At 34.3% G+C, this 18150-nt stretch overlaps 1 long non-coding RNA gene across 4 annotated transcripts in view; it reads right to left on the reverse strand.

Annotated features, from left to right (window-relative positions):
• The window catches only part of LOC119877365, a 34527-nt gene that overhangs the window by 1604 nt on the left and 14773 nt on the right, over positions 1-18150 (reverse strand). For 2 of the 4 annotated variants that reach the window (XR_005375789.1, XR_005375787.1), the window contains exon 3: positions 16534-16684. This is a non-coding gene — a long non-coding RNA (uncharacterized LOC119877365). Of the gene's footprint in view, positions 1-7820; positions 7898-12666; positions 12741-16533; positions 16685-18150 lie in introns of those variants that run through there. The other 2 variants (XR_005375786.1, XR_005375788.1) reach the window with 2 other exon arrangements.

The raw sequence follows: 18150 nt of genomic DNA on the forward strand, positions 1-18150 counted from the left end.
AGGTGTTCAGAGGCCAAGTAAAAAGTTCCATACAAAGTGACTCACAATAAATATCTGGTGACCAAAAGACCAGACTAACTTAACTCCAGTCCCAGGACACTCCATGGAATTTTCTTTGCTTCTTATTTCCACTGATTATTTTATTTTTAATAGCTGGTCTTCTTAATTACTAAAAGATTCTTGAAGGACTAAAAAACCATTATCATTCATACACACAGGTTCCAGCCATCCAAAGGAATTCGGGTGAACAAGGTCTTTGTAATGTAGTCATAAAAAACATGAACTTGAATCAGAGAAACCTGGATTTAGTTCTTTGCTCTGCCACCTAATAGTCATATGCCCTTAGGCACGTTTTACTCTCTGAATCCCTGTTTCCTATGTAAAATGGGAATGTTAATACTTACCTTTCAGGATTCTTGTGAATGTTAAATAAAGTGAAGGGCTGGTAGAAAGAAGGCACTTAATAAGTGGTAGCTATTATTACTATTACATCTATTTAATCTAGGATGAAAAGGAAAAGACACATTCTTAAACTTAACATATATTCATGATTTTTAAAAATAATAGAGAAAAATATAAACTATAAAAAGAAAAGCCCCATTTCTTTCTTTCACCTCCCAATTCTACCTCTGAATGCTGCTGTTAAAAGTTGGCTATATATCTTTACAGACATTTTCTACACATATACACTGCACTTGAAGAATGAAGATGGAATCACACATGTTGGGAAGGGGAAGAATTGGCACTCCTCTCCTTTCTGATTGAGATATTCAGAGGTGTGTGTGCATCACAGCAATCCCACAAAATTCAGATACCACCCTAATACCAATGCCATACACAAAAAAGTACACTTTTGAAAACAGAGTGAGCAGATTGTTATTTCTATTTCTCTGGCTAGGGAATCACTTGGGCTAATTTAGGACAGGATAGGAAATACTTCTGATTCTTGATACCAGCATTTCAGGGAACGGAAAGAAGTGGAGACAAAGCTGAATGTTCCAAAAGTACTGAGACAATAAGGAAAACACACTGTTAAGAATGGTTCCGATCATTCTACTCAGAACCTAAAGACGCAAGTATCTTTTATCAGCCTATAAGAGTAAGTAAGGGCAGCCCTGGTGGCTCAGCTGTTTAGCGCCGCCTTCAGCCCAGGGTGTGATCCTGGAGACCCAGAATCGAGTCCCACGTCGGGCTCCCTGCATGGAGCCTGCTTCTCCCTCTGCCTGTGTCTCTGCCTCTGTGTGTGTGTGTGTGTGTGTGTGTGTGTGTGTGTGTTTCTCATGAATGAATAAATAAAAAATCTTTAAAAAAAATAAGAGTAAGTAATTTCCAAACATTCACTATAAAAAAAGTAAAGCATCACTTACCATGAGCCAATATCTTTAAGGCAATGTTTTTCAAAGTGTAGTCTGTAGACCACCTGCTTCATAATCATTCAGCTTGCTTATAAAAATACACACCGCTAAATCAGAATCTCTGGAAGGCCCAGAATCTCCCCCCTTTAACATATGCTCTAGGAGATTCTTAAGCACTCTAAAAGACTGAAAATGAATTCTTTAAGGTAAATCAGAAATAATAAGGCAAATTCCACATACACATAAACTCCTTTGAATATTTAGAGCAGAAAGAAAATTTCTCTCCCTTCTCCCCACCATTTTAATTCCTCCCTCTTCATAGGACCCAAACTAATCAATCATTATATTTTATAGTTTCTTTCTAGTGGGTTATAAATCAATGTTTTCATTTCCACTCCTACTGCCTTAGGCCAAGACCCTGTCATCTCAAACCTGGATTACCTTTTCTCTTAAAAATCTTTCTTCTTCCAACGCATTCTGTATACTGGACTAATGCTTATAAAACGCCATTTTCACCTCTTTCTTTTGTACAAAAAGATCCAAATGATTACAAAATAAAGTTCATAATACTTAGACTATCAGTCAAAATTTCCCACAATATGACCCTATGCTAAATTTCCAATCTTATTTCTCATTGCTTTCCCATACTAACCTTCCGTATTATTAGCTAAACCAGATTTATTGGCTTCCTGCGTGTGGCTAAGGCTGCTAGATGATCACCAAATATCTTCTCCTTCCTGAGCACAGTTAGAATACACTTCCTAGTCTCCTTCATTGTTTGGAATATGTAACTGAATTCTAGCCAATGAAATGTAAGCAGAAGTGGTAAATATAAGACTTTAATTACACACTCTCCTGCCTGATTTAAGAGACTGTTGAGCCACAAAAGAGCCTGCACTCCTGAATCACTATATGAAAGAGAGCCACTCACTGACCACGACCAACCGACCAGGACTTAGACTGTTACATGAAAAATAAGTGTGCTTGAGACATAAGAAATTTTTAGAAATAAAGGCAATGATTCGTAACCCCCTAGAAAGAAAGACTCTATAGAATACACTGATTAATTAGCTAAGGGTAGTAAGGAAAAGGGAGGATTCAAAGGTGGTCGAGAAAAGGAGGCAAAAGAGGAAGACTAGACTTCAGAGGAATGTATGACTGTGTGTGCTATTTGTTACCACAGACAATCTAAGCTCAATGTAGTATCTAACATACCTTGCTGATTCTTACATATGATCTGTGGCTCTTTTCTGCTGAAAGTTCTTCCTAACATACTCAATCTCAATTCAAGTCTCTTTCTTAACTTCTTCAATCACTCAAGCTCACAGAGCTCTCCTTCTATAGTAAATATGGTGCTATACCATTTATTACACATTTAACCCAGCTTATCCTGCATTTTTAAACTTTTCATGTAAAAATATTTTTCCCCTTTCCTATTACAAACTCCTTAATGGCAGGAATTGTTCTTCAAAGATCTGAATATTTCCTAGTTTTTCTATCTAGCTGGGCATTGGTGTTTAATAAATATATTTTGAATAGATCTGAATGAGTAACTTTGGGGAAAATAATAGAAAAATTTTCCAAGGAGAAATTGTCCTAAACCATTATTAGAAGGTAGAAGTATGCATAAACTTAAAAATATAATAAAATACATACATGAATATATTTATTACATATATGCTTCCCAAAAGGAAGTCTAATTTGATCTGAATTTCTCAGTTCTATTCCACAGCCTTCCTTAGCCTAGGAGAAAGAAAGGGATTTCCCCCAGACTAATAAATATTGGAGGTTCTCTAGACAAGCAGCATTAGCCCCAAGTCCAAAACCAATCCATCTGGCCCAAGTAGGTATCAACCTATGTGCCTATGATAGAATGGTACCTGGTAAGTATCTGAATTATAGGTTATACCTATAATGCTCCTGTGACTACTACAGAAATCAAGATCATTTGACTGAGCACCTAGGTCAGTGCTATACAATAGAACTTTCTGCCTTGATGGAAATGTTCTCGGTCAGGTCACTAGCTACACGTGACTACTGAAAATTTAAAACATGGCTAAGTAAAACTATAAAACTAAATGTTGATTTTTGTTTAATGTTTACTAATTTAAATCTAAATTTAAATAGTCACATGTGTTCAGTGGCAAGCATATCAGGTAGCACATACCTAGATGTTTCACTTTCCTTGAGATATACTTTGATTATTTGATAAACTTGCTTGTGAGCTTTCTAATTCTGCATACTATGATTTACTTTCAATTATATACTTAATATGCTATAGGCTTTACTGTTGAAGTTTACTTTAAAAACATAGCTTTTAAAACAACGATAAAACAAAGCAAGTTCACTTTAAAAACATTAATCATTGTTAATGATTAATCAAAAAAAAAACAACTAACACTGAGACCTGGTGAGTTGCTTCCCCTAATGCAGATCAAGGACTAAAACCTAGGTCTCCTATTATTAATTCCAGTATACTTTAAACTATGTCACACTCTGTATCACTTCCTACGTTATAAACAGAGAATAACCTTTTCAAATGTGATATACACTTGTTTCCCCTATTATTGACTTTTACTCTGATTTTATTTTATTTTTTTTTTTAGTAAGATTTTTTCTTTTTTTTTAATTTTTATTTATTTTTATTTATGATAGTCACACAGAGAGAGAGAGAGAAAGAGAGAGGCAGAGATATAGGCAGAGGGAGAAGCAGGTTCCATGCACCAAGAGCCCGATGTGGGATTCGATCCTGGGTCTCCAGGATCTGGCCCTGGGCCAAAGGCAGGCGCTAAACCGCTGTGTCACCCAGGGTTACTCTGATTTTAACAAGGATTTTATGGCTTCTGAAAACCTCAGAAATCTGGCTCAGGAAAACAAAGTAACGCATTAACATTCAATAACATGAGCATGCCATTCTACCTAACCTAAGATCAAATACTATGTGTGGGAAAAGAAAGATATTGGTTGAAAGTTTTCTTTTTTTTTTAAGATTTGTATTTATTCATTCATGACAGACACAGAGAGAGAGGCAGAGACACAGGCAGAGGGAGAAGCAGGCTCCCTGCTTGGGGAGCCCAACCTGGGACTCCATCCGTGGACCCTAGAATCACACCGCAGGCCGAAGGTAGACGCTTAACCGCTGAGCCACCCAGGTGTCTCAGTGGAAAGTTTTCTAAACACAATTCATTATCTGGTTTCTGGAGTTAGTCTAAATGTAAATATTTAAATAACGTTATTTAATTACTTTAAAGTATTTTTGAAACCCGAAGGAAATATTTTATTAATAATTTGAGATAATTCAAAAATGATTTACAAACTAACAAAAGCCTAAACTGATATTATCTCATTTATACACACTATTAATTATATACACCGTATCAATTATATACACTAATATTCATGCAATTTTGCTAGCCGCTATATATACTCAAACTCCTGAACCCTTCTCATTTAAGACTTTATAGGAAAGTTTCTGTGTATTTTTTTAAATGCTACGCTGGTCTTTATTAGAAGAGGTAACTTCTCTGAATTGTTTTAACCCTTCTATGAAATAAAAGCATGTGTTTGTGTGCTCGCAAGAAATAAAGACACTGCTTGGGGAAAACACAATGACTATATAAATTGTTAAATTAGTTTACTACATATGATTTCCTGAGTCAGACCACTGGAAGGCACTTTTACAAACATCAGAACCTTCCTCTTACAGACCTTTTTCCCATCCAAGGACACTGGCTAGCTCTGAAGTTCAGTCACTTTTTTTTCCATTAGTATCCTTTATTCCCCCTGGGCATGGAGAATTTGGAAGGTTCCCTATTCCAAACCCACTGGCCAGCCTTCTTGTTTTCCTGAGTCCCAATCTTCTAAAGGTGTTTGATGTCCCAGACACCTTCAGAAAGCCTGTGTTGTACTGTAATATTTTATGAACAAGGAAAAAAATCCTGAATATTGTATTTTACATCTCAACTGAAATAGTCCATGTCAAAGAAACTACCTATGCAATAAACATATATATAAAATTCTTCTCCACGCACCTCTTTAAGGGATAGTTTTCCCTTGAACATTTAGCAAATAATAAATAAAACAATTATTATAAGGTCATAAGTGGCATCAGATTTGAATCTATTTTCCTGCAGCATTAAAAATGTACATATGTTTGAACTTTAATAAGTTACATAATATGTGCATTGAATGTGTTTTACTACATGATCAAATCACACTAATCAGTGTGATACAATACATGGAAAATATACAGTTCACAAATATGGATTAATGACCATGAGGGTATCACAAAATATTTCATATGCTAATGGTAAATGATCAAATTACACTTGTAAATTGGTTAATGTAAAATTCTCAGAACACCTGGTAATGAAAACATTTTATTATTTTTATGAATGTATAATGTCTCATGACTGCCAGAAGCATTATTTTAAATTTTCATTTGATTAAAAAAATGGCTGGTGAATATTTTTTATGAAAAAGACTATTCAAGATAAAAAGAGACCTCAGTGCCAAGTTCTAGTCCAGAGGAATTTTTAATTACAAAGACTTATTTAAATTACAAAGACCTTTGTCACTTTTGAGTTTCTCAAAGTGTTTCATAATAATATAAACTAGAAATATAATCTGGAAAGTAGAGGGGAATGCTAATGGAAAGCTTGAGTGCTATAAAATAAATGATTTATCTTTGGCTTTTATTTCCCTCCCCATCAAAAACAAACTAACTTAAAAATTTTATTTTGTGTTTATTTATTTCATCTTTTTTACAACATGCTTAAACTGATACCTTATGTTTTAAAAGTTTACCCATGGAACATCACTTGTGAGTTACAACACAGAAAATTTTTATTTCTCTCAACAGTATCACTTTAATACACCTTGCAGATCGCTTTAATACACGTATATTTCTTCTATTTTTCTCTTACCAGCAAGTATTCAATAAATACTTGTCAAATAAATGAATAAAGCTCAATGAAATGACCTAACTTTTCTTACCAATTATACAATCTCCAACTTGATCTCTCACCTTTGAACAGTTCCTATTGTCAAACTATCAAATCTAATCTGCTATTGAAGGCACTGTCAGTTGCAAATGCACTCAGAATCAGTTACATAAACATCAAATTCCTCTTAGAATTGAACGTGAGATAAAAGTTTGTATTATTTAAGAAATAAGTATACTTCCTTTTTTATTGGCTAACAGTACTATGATTTTCATTTATTCTGGATTGCCAAGAAGCCTGAACCCAAATGTTATAGTCAATTTGGCTAAAATTATCTTCTCTACCTCTTTAGTTGAAAATAACTTACTTTGCTTCAGGAATTATAATGGGTTTTCTTTCTGGAAGTATGTGGAAATCTACTATTTGCAAAGTACTATAATAAATAAGACATGGTCCCTACTCTCCCATTTACATTTTTTTGTTAATTGTAAGGCAAATAAATATAAAAGACCAAATGCGTAGTAGAGTGATAAGCTAAGCAAGCAATAGCAACCTTAAAAAAAAAAAAGTAACCATTTATTAAACATCATTGTATCAAGCACTTTGGTAGATTTTACATAACCACCACAATAATCCTGCAAAACGTATTATTAGGCTTGTATTAAAGTGAAGAAACTGAGACTCTTAGCACAGGACAAGGCATACAGTAGGTATTCAATAAATAATTTGTTGAATGAATAAAAGTCTAGTGAAGTTCCTCAGCTACACAGCTAAGAATTGAGTAGAACATTATATTTACCTTGAGTTTCCTACAAAATACCCAAATTCTCACTTCCCATTAATCTAGATTGGGTTCTCCCAAATTTAAAAGTGGACTTTATATAACATAGTTCAGGACTCAATTCTTCTGGATAATTAAACTAGGGTGCAAAATCATAGGGAATTTTTTGGAAGGTAAAGATTTAAAGAATTTTCCGGTGAGAATATTCAAATACTCTCTTGGCAACTTTTATTTTTTTTTATTTTTTATTTTTATTTTTTAGATTTTATTTATTCATGATAGAGAGAGAGAGAGAGAGAGAGAGGCAGAGACACAGGCAGAGGGAGAAGCAGGCTCCATGCAGGGAGCCCAACGAGGGACTCGATCCCAGGTCCCCAGGATCACACCCTGGGCTGAAGGCAGGCGCTCAACTGCTGAGCCACCCAGGGAACCCGCTCTTAGCAACTTTTAAAAACATTGAAACATTACTTAATAGCAAAAAATCTCTTTGACATGAAGCAATATGAAAGACACTAGAGATCATCCAGATTTCCATCACTTCTGCTCATATTCGTAAATAGGCATTTGTTTATATTGTATGATAAAAACATTCCCTTCTACCTCTTTAAGGAAAAAGTCAAGCTTTCTAATCAGATGTCTAAATTCCATCATTAATATCTTTGTGTTAAACACTGCCTTCTCCTTATAGTCCTCTTTAAAAAATAAAAGATCTTGAAAGTAGGAATAGCCTGACATCCTTACCTCTTAAGAGTAAATGAGTTGCTCAGATTTCAGAATAACCAATAGGAAAGGACTGGGTATCTGAAAGGATAGGGTTGCTGACAGAAGAAAAAGAATCAGAAAAGGGACCATCATGAGTGCCTGAACAACTGAAAACAAAGGAATAGGTCGTTAACATCACTTTCTCTTCCCACTTACCTCTTCCATTCCTGTCGTTCTCTTCTAGCTAAATTCTCTTACACTTATTTTTCTTTTTCCCTCACCTCCTGTACTATGACACATGCATTTTTCTATTTGTGCTCTAGTTTTTAGCTCTCACCCCCTTTCTCTTTCATTCACCCACACAGAGGATTATCTCCAAAGTGAAATTTCTCTATACATTTTTCACTCTTCCTTTAAGCACTTGATGTCTTCTTATTGCCAGTCCTAATAATTTATCTCTCCCATTCTCAGAAATTTCCTATTCAAAAGTAAGAAAGGAAAATCCTGCTTAAGCACCCCTAAATTGTCCCACTTACCTGCCACCTCATAACCCATGGTTTCTTCATTTACATCTTCCCTCATCTCAAAATCTCCTCTAATCCCCCCTTCTTCACTCCTTCTGACCATAGCTTTCCAGAACTCTCATTGAATTCTTTGAAAACATTCATGTAACAGTTTTACAGAGATATAATTCACACATCACACAATTCACCCATTTAAAATGCTAAAGTCAGTGTTTAGTATATTCAGAGATATACAGCCATCCCCAGAATCAGTTTTAAAACAGATTTATCACCCCTTAAAAAAAAAAAAACATACCTATTAGCAATCACTCCCCATTTGCTCCTACTTGCCCCATTCCCTAAGCAACCACTGATCTAATTTTAGTCTCTACAGATTTGCCTATTCTGGACATTCATATAAATGGAATTATACAATATGTAGTCTTTTGTGACTAGCTTGAACTCTCAAGAATTTTGCTTATACTTTTCTTTTGCCTCTTATTTTTTCTTCCTTATTACTAATGTATGTTTTTATCCTTCTCCTAGACTTAAGCTCCTTGAAGGCAAAGTATGCTCAGTGCCTAATGCCTAATGCTGTTCCTTACAGAGTAGGCGCCTGATAAAAATGTAATCAAAATAAATAAATAGATGGGGTTATTTTTTCACTGTAGCTTCTCTTTTAGTTTTTCCTTTCTGACTTGTTGATCTTACTCTTCTCAAATGACTTCTTATTGTGAGTCACTTTCTACATGAAAAGTCAATGAATTTTGAATATTTGCTCTTCAATAACTGGGTTTAATTTTCTTTTCTCCATTTGGATTCTCTCTTGTCTTATCCTGGTTTTCTTTGACTTTCTCATTCCCCTCAAGATCGAACTCCACTTACCTTAGCCACCCTGTACTCATAGTAAAAAGCATGAAAGTAAACAAGAGTGCCCACTACACTGGCTCCCTTCATTCATTCATTCTATAAATACTTACTAGGCACATGCTATGCACCAGGAACATCTATCTGGGCAGTGGGAATATATTATTAATAACATAAACAAGATCTTGCTATATGGAGCTTTTACTGGGAAGATAACAATAAACAAAGTACACAATAAATAAAATAATTATAGACAGTAATTAGTAATTGGAAGGAAATAAACAGGTTGTAATATTAGAGAAGTAGGGGAAGGGAAGATCTCAGAATCCCAAATAACCTACAATCTATATATATCCTTATATTCCTCCCATTAGAAAAGTATAAGAAACAATAAGAGAAGTCTTATTGCTTGAGTAATAAGGAATTCATTAAAGGTCTGACTTTAACCCAACTAATATCCACAATTTCACACTGATTGAAAAAGGGGATAACATCTAGATAACATTACATTGTTTAAAAGTACAACCCTATGAGCCAAACCAATCACATAACTAATTAAATTAAATTTCAGTCCCTGATTTCTATGATAAAGTTCAGGAATTGTACGTATTTTGATTTTCTAAACTTATAAAAATTAAATCATTTTAAATTAAACCAGTAAGATATAACATTTTTATCCTTGCTGGTAAGTTATTTTGCTGTTTTAAAATACTTTTTATGTCAATTTATAACATATCATTAGAAAGCCTTTTTTCCTATCACATCTAGATGACATTGTAAATTATTCGAGGCAAAAATATTCCTATCTGTACATTGACCCTTTGTCAAGTTCATTGCCATTCCTTTCTCCACGTTACTGGTTTACTTTTGCTTTTGGGCTTTTTTACTTTCAGAAGGACAAAACACACACTGGTGAACAAACATTTCTTTCCATAATACTATTATCACTTTAAATAAGCAAAATAGTTTAGTAGAAGGTAGTTCTTTAGGTCAGTAGTCTACTTCCTGTTTATATCCCAGGTCTTTACTGTTTCCCAGTACTCCAAAATAAATGCCGAATGAAATCCTTTATATGGAACTTATGCTTAAATACCCACAAATTAAGCAAAGTCAGTGTTTCATTTAAAATAAGTCACTTTTTCCATTTTTTTGCTTCAGCCCTAAGAAATGAGATATAGTTCATTTTAAATGTAAAACTTTGTACTATGCAAATCATGTCTGTGTGTCTAAGAAAAATAACAAACTTAATGAGGAATGTTACAAAAAAATCAGAACCCATTAGTTTAAAGATACATAGGAGCAGCCAAAGATGACAAACATGCATAAAATTCAAAACATAGTGGGAGAGGGAATAGGCACTGAAACACATAAATCAGTGTTTTGAATTCTTTTTCTCTGTGGGTATAATTGTACCTTAGTTTCTTATAATGATTTATTGAGGTAAATATTCTGTATGGTTTAACAGCTACAGCTTCAAAGTGTCAGGCACAGGCTCTCCTTTATTCATGAGGCAGCTGAGTATTGGGATGTGAATTCACTTCTGTATTCGGGGACTTGGCAAAGTTTGTTTTTAAGGTCCTTATAAAGAATTCATGTTGATGCAGTCTATTCAAATGTGAAAAACACTGTGCTGTAATGAGTGAAATAGAAAACCTTTACAGTAATTCTGGAGAAAAAAGTAAATAAATTGAAATAAGCCATACAGAATTACTTTCAGAAAAATAAAGAATGCCCCTGAGTTCATCTCAGCCATTTTTTCAGGTTTAGGGATGCCTACAAACCTCATCATTGGATGGGCTACTAGAGTGGATACTGAATCTAATATCAGTACAAAAGGAAGATGATCAGAGAGAAATAAAATTAAGTTTCAGTTTGCAATAATCACTCAAGGAAATCTTTCGGGTTGATTTTCAATCTGCACATGCTATTGCTCTGGGACCAAGATATATACAACACCAACTAGTAACAACAGTTGTACAGTATATTATTAAAACTACCATATAGCAACTTTAGTGGGGGAAATGAGTGACTTACCAATTATATTTCCTTTAAAAGCATCATGCCAATAGAAGATACACAGGGATACTTAGGGCAAAAACCCTATCTTGGAACTCATTGATCTTATGTTTATCTATGCCAAGATTTTCAGCAGGAAATTCAGATTTTTGCCAAGAAATACATGTGCCTTAGATGTATAAGCTCGGCATGAAATGGAAATCCAACCTGCCTGGACAGTGGTTCTCTGGTGCATCCATACTCCTACCCATCTGCCAGAGGGGCTTTATGATTCCCCACAAGATGGTTTGCCAGTTTGGGGGTATAGGTGCCAATTTAAAAAATGTATTTTTTAAAATACATAGTTTAAAAGTGTAACTACATTTTTATAATCATATTTTCTTATTTCCAGTTAACATAAATTAGGTTTTCATATTTTACTCAATTGAGAGAGTATTTCACATTATTAAAGATGCAATTAATGGCTTTTGCCTTTTCAATATTTTTCCTTAAAATTAAAAATCACCTAAAATTCTGCTTGCTAAAAGCTACTCATTAAATTGTAAATGTATTACCTATTTCCAAAGAGCCTAACATAGTCATGCATGGAGTATATGATCAGTAAATAAAAACTTACCTTAGATAGCAACTTATTAGTTTAAAATGGCTATGAAAAGTTTATCACTTTCAGATGACATCTTTTTTTCCAAAATATTTTTTTTACCCAAAAACACACTAAATAAATACACTATATGATATTTTGATGTTACACTTCCAGGCAAAAATAGTCATCAGTTTATGCAACAACATAATAACTCCTTGTCAGAGAATATCATGCGGGAAAATTTGCATTGTATACCACGTTTAGAGGACTCAAAAGTTCTGCATTGCTAGTAAAGAATGAAAAGGTAGCATCTTGTACGACTTTTATTTTTTTTTAAAGATTTATTTACTTATTTATTTATTCGTGATAGACATAGAGAGAGAGAGGCAGAGACACAGGAGGAGGGAGAAGCAGGCCCCATGCAGGGAGCCCGACATGGGACTCGATCCCAGGACTCCAGGATCGCGCCCTGGGCCAAAGGCAGGCGCTAAACTGCTGAGCCACCCAGGGATCCCCCTTGTACGACTTTTAAAATGTGCTGTAATTTCATATTAAGTTAATGTGAAGGCAAGATAATCAGGAACCCCTAAAAGGCTAAAAACATTGATGGGGAAAGTGGTGCAGAAAGAATAACATATTTTCCAAAAAATGAATACCTTACACTCCTCCTCCACCAACCATTGTCAATTCTTTTCTTCCTTTGGCAAGCACAGTAAACCTTTATTACTTAATAGATTATGTATAATCTATTTACTTCTAAATGTCATCTATTATTTATATAAATTTTTTTCATTGTTCCTTAAATGATACATTTTTCTATCTGGGAAAATATTTGGGTATTTTGCATTAAGATGAAATATAATTTTTACCACTAAATTAATTTTTTATTTTATAGATTTTCACTAAGCAACAGAATTTTCAGAAACAAATTAACATCTTTAAGCATGGGATAGGTGTACTTTATTCAAAGTTTCAAAAGGTATCACAGACCTAGAGAAGAAAGGAATTAATTAATATCAACTGAGCATCCCAAATTTATCAGGTACTGTTCCTGGTAAACATACGTTAGTTAGTTCATCAACCCTTTCAATAACCATATGATACAAGTATTGTTATTCTCTTTTCTGAAGATGAGAAAACTGAGACTTAATGTAAAATGAAGTGTTCAAAATTCACACAACTAGTAAGTAGCAGAGTCAGAATTAAAATTAAATGTTACAAAACCCAATGGTCATTTCTTTGTGTTCATCTTAATTTCATTTCTCATAAGCACTGAACAAAATCAACAACTCCCTCCTTGAAACACTGATCTCTCTTGGCTTCCAAAAACTATACTCTCCTGGTTTATTCCATTCTCACTACTACTTCCTTTTAGCCTCCACTCTTTAATCTACTTCTTCTACCTGACTTGTAAGTTCTAGATTTCCTCAGAACTCAAGCCAGACCTTTGAAATTTGTCTCTTCTCTTGGATCATTTCATTCATTCCCTTGAATTTAAATACTATCCTTATGTTCATGACTCCCAAGCATGTACCTCTATCCCTGACATACATGAATTTCAGGTTTAAATACCTAATTGTCTAATTTCTTTAAATCACCACCTGAACAAGTCAAAGACATTATAAACTTAATGTGTCCAAAGAAGAATCCAAAAAAGAAATCATGATACCTACCCACCCAAATCTGTCCATCTTTCCCCACCAAGTAAATAGAAATTCTGTCCAAAGTTGTTCAAGCCAGAAACCTAAGAGCCATCTTTTATTCCTTCCTTTCCATCATCCTCAATATCCAATCCATCAGCAAATCCAGTTGTTTCCTCTCATAAAATATATCTTAAATTACTCCACATCTCTCCGTCTCCATCACTACCACTTTAACCCAAGTCCTCATTATTTCTCACCTAGACTATGCAACAGGTTTACTTCTAATCTTAAACCTCCTCTAATCACTTCCCCAGACTGTAATAAAAGGGGGCTTCTTAAAACATTAAATCAATCACCATTGCACTTCGGATAAAATCAAAAGTCCATTACCATGATCTATAAAACTCTGCCTATCTTTCCAATCTCATCTTATGCTACTCTCTTCTCTTTCACTACAATCTAATTCACACTGGTCTCCTTTCAGCATCCAGAACACACCAAGCTTTTTCCAGCTTCAAGCCCTTTTCATATGCTGTTCCCTTTACCTGAAACACATTCCCATTAGTTACCTAGCCAGCAATTTCTCATCCTTGAGTCACTAACTCAAAGAGATAATCCCAAGCTACACTGTCAAGAGTCCCTTGTTTCCTTATGGTACTTATTATATTTTGTAATTGTTTTATGCATTCTATCTTTTGTTGTCATCTACCAAAATAGAACATAAGTTCCATAAAGGTTGAGGCCAATTAACTTATTTATGTTGTTAATTAATATTTTCAGTGCCTGGCACAAAATAGCTCTCAATAAATATTTGCTGCATGAACAAAAACCAGGTGTGTCTAATTCCAAACCTCTCATTTGACAAATATCAAAACTGAGATACAGAAAGAGAAGTGATTTGCCCAAGGACACACAATAATAAGTGACACACCCACAATGTCTCCAGGTTTTCTGATTTGTGATTCAGGCTTTTTCTTACATATTACATTGTCTTATGCTGATAGCCCTAACCGAAAATTCACCTAACAACTTTCCCACACAGTGACCAAAATACCAGTACAAACTTTTGCAACCATATACAAAACAAAGCCTTTGGTTGTCGAAATCTTTTACATAATTATTACTATTTATAAATGAAATATTTGAAAATATAGATAAATTGTTTTCTGTTTGACATTACATAAACCATTTACAATATAAACAAAAAAATATTTAATATGGATAACACATTTAGAATAAACTTTCTTAGGGAAATCGACTTTGTTCCTAAAAATTCACTGCTTTCTCAATAGCTAATAATTCTCTAAGATTCACATAAAATATGAAACTCATAATTTTGAAACAAGCAAAATACCAATAATTAATAATTACCACTGATGAAAGAAGAAACAATCAAACCCAGGAATCCTAGGCTGCCGACTTCCAGAATCTAATCACTGGTCAGCAAAGAACTTGCCATGTTATCTATTTACTCAGTCATGAATCAGTGCATTCTCCAGCTCCTTTTGTTCCTTCAGAACTCAAATCTGATAAACTACAAAACCATCTCAAGCTGCTCTTGTCAACACCTGGTGACTGATAGAGGAAACTTTGATCCAACTTTTCTTTACCAACTTTTTACTTCTCTATTAAGCACAAGGTATCCACACTCACTATTCCATCTACTTGTGTATATGTTTTTAATTTTCATAATAAAAGGTTAGGGAAAAAAAGCTCTGTCATTAACCATTTAGTCCTTAAAAATACCTGTGTTTCCATCCATCTCATCATCTAAAAAATTCTACCTAATTTTTCAAAAGTATTAGGAAAGATACAGATGCAGTGAAATGCCGGGACACCTGCACCCCAATGTTTATAGCAGCAATGGCCACGATAGCCAAACTGTGGAAGGAGCCTCGGTGTCCAACGAAAGATGAATGGATAAAGAAGATGTGGTTTATGTATACAATGGAATATTACTCAGCTATTAGAAATGACAAATACCCACCATTTGCTTCAACGTGGATGGAACTGGAGGGTATTATGCTGAGTGAAGTAAGTCAGTCGGAGAAGGACAAACATTATACGTTCTCATTCATTTGGGGAATATAAATAATAGTGAAAGGGAATATAAGGGAAGGGAGAAGAAATGTGTGGGAAATATCAGAAAGGGAGACAGAACGTAAAGACTGCCAACTCTGGGAAACGAACTAGGGGTGGTAGAAGGGGAGGAGGGCGGGGGGTGGGAGTGAATGGGTGACGGGCACTGGGGGTTATTCTGTATGTTAGTAAATTGAACACCAATAAAAAATAAATTTAAAAAAAAGGAATAATAAAATATTTTAATTTTTTTACTTTTAGTTTTAGAATAGTAATTACTGCAAAGGACAAATATTTCAGGTATATTGTAGTTCAAATAGGTTTATATGGACTCTCCTAGTGAATGAGACATTATACAGCATTGTTCTATTGAAAAAAAAGAGTCTACTTCCTTGGAACTTTTTGCTTGATTTCCAACTTCCCTAAAGTTACTCTGCTAAACTTTTCATTTAAAAAAAAAAAAGATTTATTTATTCATGAGAGACACAGAGAGAAAGAGGCAGAGACACAGGCAGGGGGAGAAGCAGGCTCCATGCAGAGAGCCCAATGCAGGACTTGATCCTGGGATTCCAGGATCACACCCTGAGCCAAAGGCAGGCACTAAACCACTGACCCACCCAGGGAACCCTCTGCTAAACTTTCAAAGTTTGTCTTAGTTCATTCAGACTGCTCTAACAAAAATACCATAGACTGGGTGGTTTAAACAACATTATTTTTCAGTTCTGGAGACTAAGAAATCCAAGATCAAGGCCCTGGTAGATTCAGTGTCTAGTGAGAACCACTAATTTCCTACTTCATAGATGGCTGTCTTTTTGCTGTATCTTCACATGGTGGAAAGGGGAAAGGGAACTCTTCCGTTCTCTTTTAAAAGGACAATTAAAAATTTCACAAAGTCCCCACTTCCAAATACTATCATGTTAGAGATTAAGTTTCAACATATGAATTTCAGGGACATAAACATTCAGTCTATAGCAAAGTCCTTTTCATATAATCAATCATGCTCATTGTTTTTCCCTCATAAAAATTTTACAGTTAATATATTTCCTTTTTTATTCACCTACCAGTTGTTCCGAATGTTGTATCATTTAATTTTCATCCATCAGTTATATCTCTTGCTGCTGTTCATTAATAGGCAATTTACCTCAGAATATACTGGACTTCTATGGGCTTCAAGGCTCTATGTTTTATCATTTAGAATCTAGCAAAATAGTCCTGTTGGAAAAATTTCAGAAAATGAATTTCAGTAATAGAGTTCAGGGCTCTTTCTTCCTTTAGAAACTTGAAATCCTACTATATCTCAAAACATAGACTAACAACTCACTATTAGTATGCATTACAGTGAAATACCGCTAAAAGCATGAGTGAATCATATCCACTTGGTACAGCATGGAGCACCCTCCCATTCTATCATGGAAAGCCCCAAATCTGTGTTGTCCAGTATGGTAGCCAATAGCAATCTGTGGTTTATTGGGCGCTGGAAATGTGATCACCCCCAAGTGAGATGTGCTAGAATATAAACACTGGATTTTTTTACACTTGGTAAAAATAGATAAAGTAAAATATCTCAATAATTTTTATCTTGGTTACATATTGAAATGATACTATATTGATATACTGTAAAAATACATTATTAAAATTAATTTCATCTATTTTTTTCTTTTTTTTAGCATGACTATTAAAAAATCTTAAGTTACATACATGACTCAGATTTGTGGCTCGGTATATTTCTATAGGATAGCACTGATCCCGTTGCAGTTAATAGAGTTCTATTATATCTAGACTGTTTATTTCTCCTCCTCTTACAAAGGACTAAATTCTTCTCATGATGATAATGATGACGATGTCAACACCTTAAATTTTACCAAGTACTCTCAAATATATGACCTCGTTTGATCCTCTTGATCTACTTTGATTTAGTATCTCTCTCTACATCAACTCAAACCATCATCAATCTAGAATCACTGAATTTTTGTGATATTTTGATTAGGGAAAATCTATTTTCCAGAATTGAATTAAAAATAGAACAAAAATATCATGACACTAGTAGATAAAGCCTTTGAGGACATCTAGGTTTCTACAGTGAACTTAGTTTTTGGTGTTTGTCTTTCCCAAAAGAAATAGCTTTTTATTAATGTGTTGTGGTGGGTGGATAGCCCACAGCAAGGTCCTTAAGTGAAAATGTATGCTTTCAATGAGAATTAGCAAAAAAAAAAAGGGGGGGGGAGGAAGGAGAAACATCATAGGAATAGATAATAAATACTAATCTCTCTGCTCAAAGCAGAAAGTACTATATTATTCAAGAATGTTATGACAGCTAAAGGAGTTTATTATTAGAACACTGCTTAGTTTAGCCAAGCAAGTAAAAAAAGAAAATGAAAACAACAGCTCGATGATTTTGAAGTTTTACTTTTTCCCACCACTCTCAGTTCTCTGAAGAAACAAAAATTAGCAAAAACTCAATTGCTTTTTCCTATATCAAATAATGAGTAGTGAGAAATTCCAGAGTCCTAGTCACCAAAGAGTAGGGCTATGATATTTTCAAAATAAGCATGAATAAGCCTAATCAGTGTTTACATACCAATTTTCTCCTGGGAAAATTCAAATTCTCCATATTAGAGATCAATTCATTCTGATAATCATAAAGGAACCATTAAATTCTATGGTCTGAGCAAATGGAA

Source organism: Canis lupus, chromosome 21, assembly GCF_011100685.1.
Source record: "Canis lupus familiaris isolate Mischka breed German Shepherd chromosome 21, alternate assembly UU_Cfam_GSD_1.0, whole genome shotgun sequence".
NCBI lineage: Eukaryota > Metazoa > Chordata > Mammalia > Carnivora > Canidae > Canis > Canis lupus.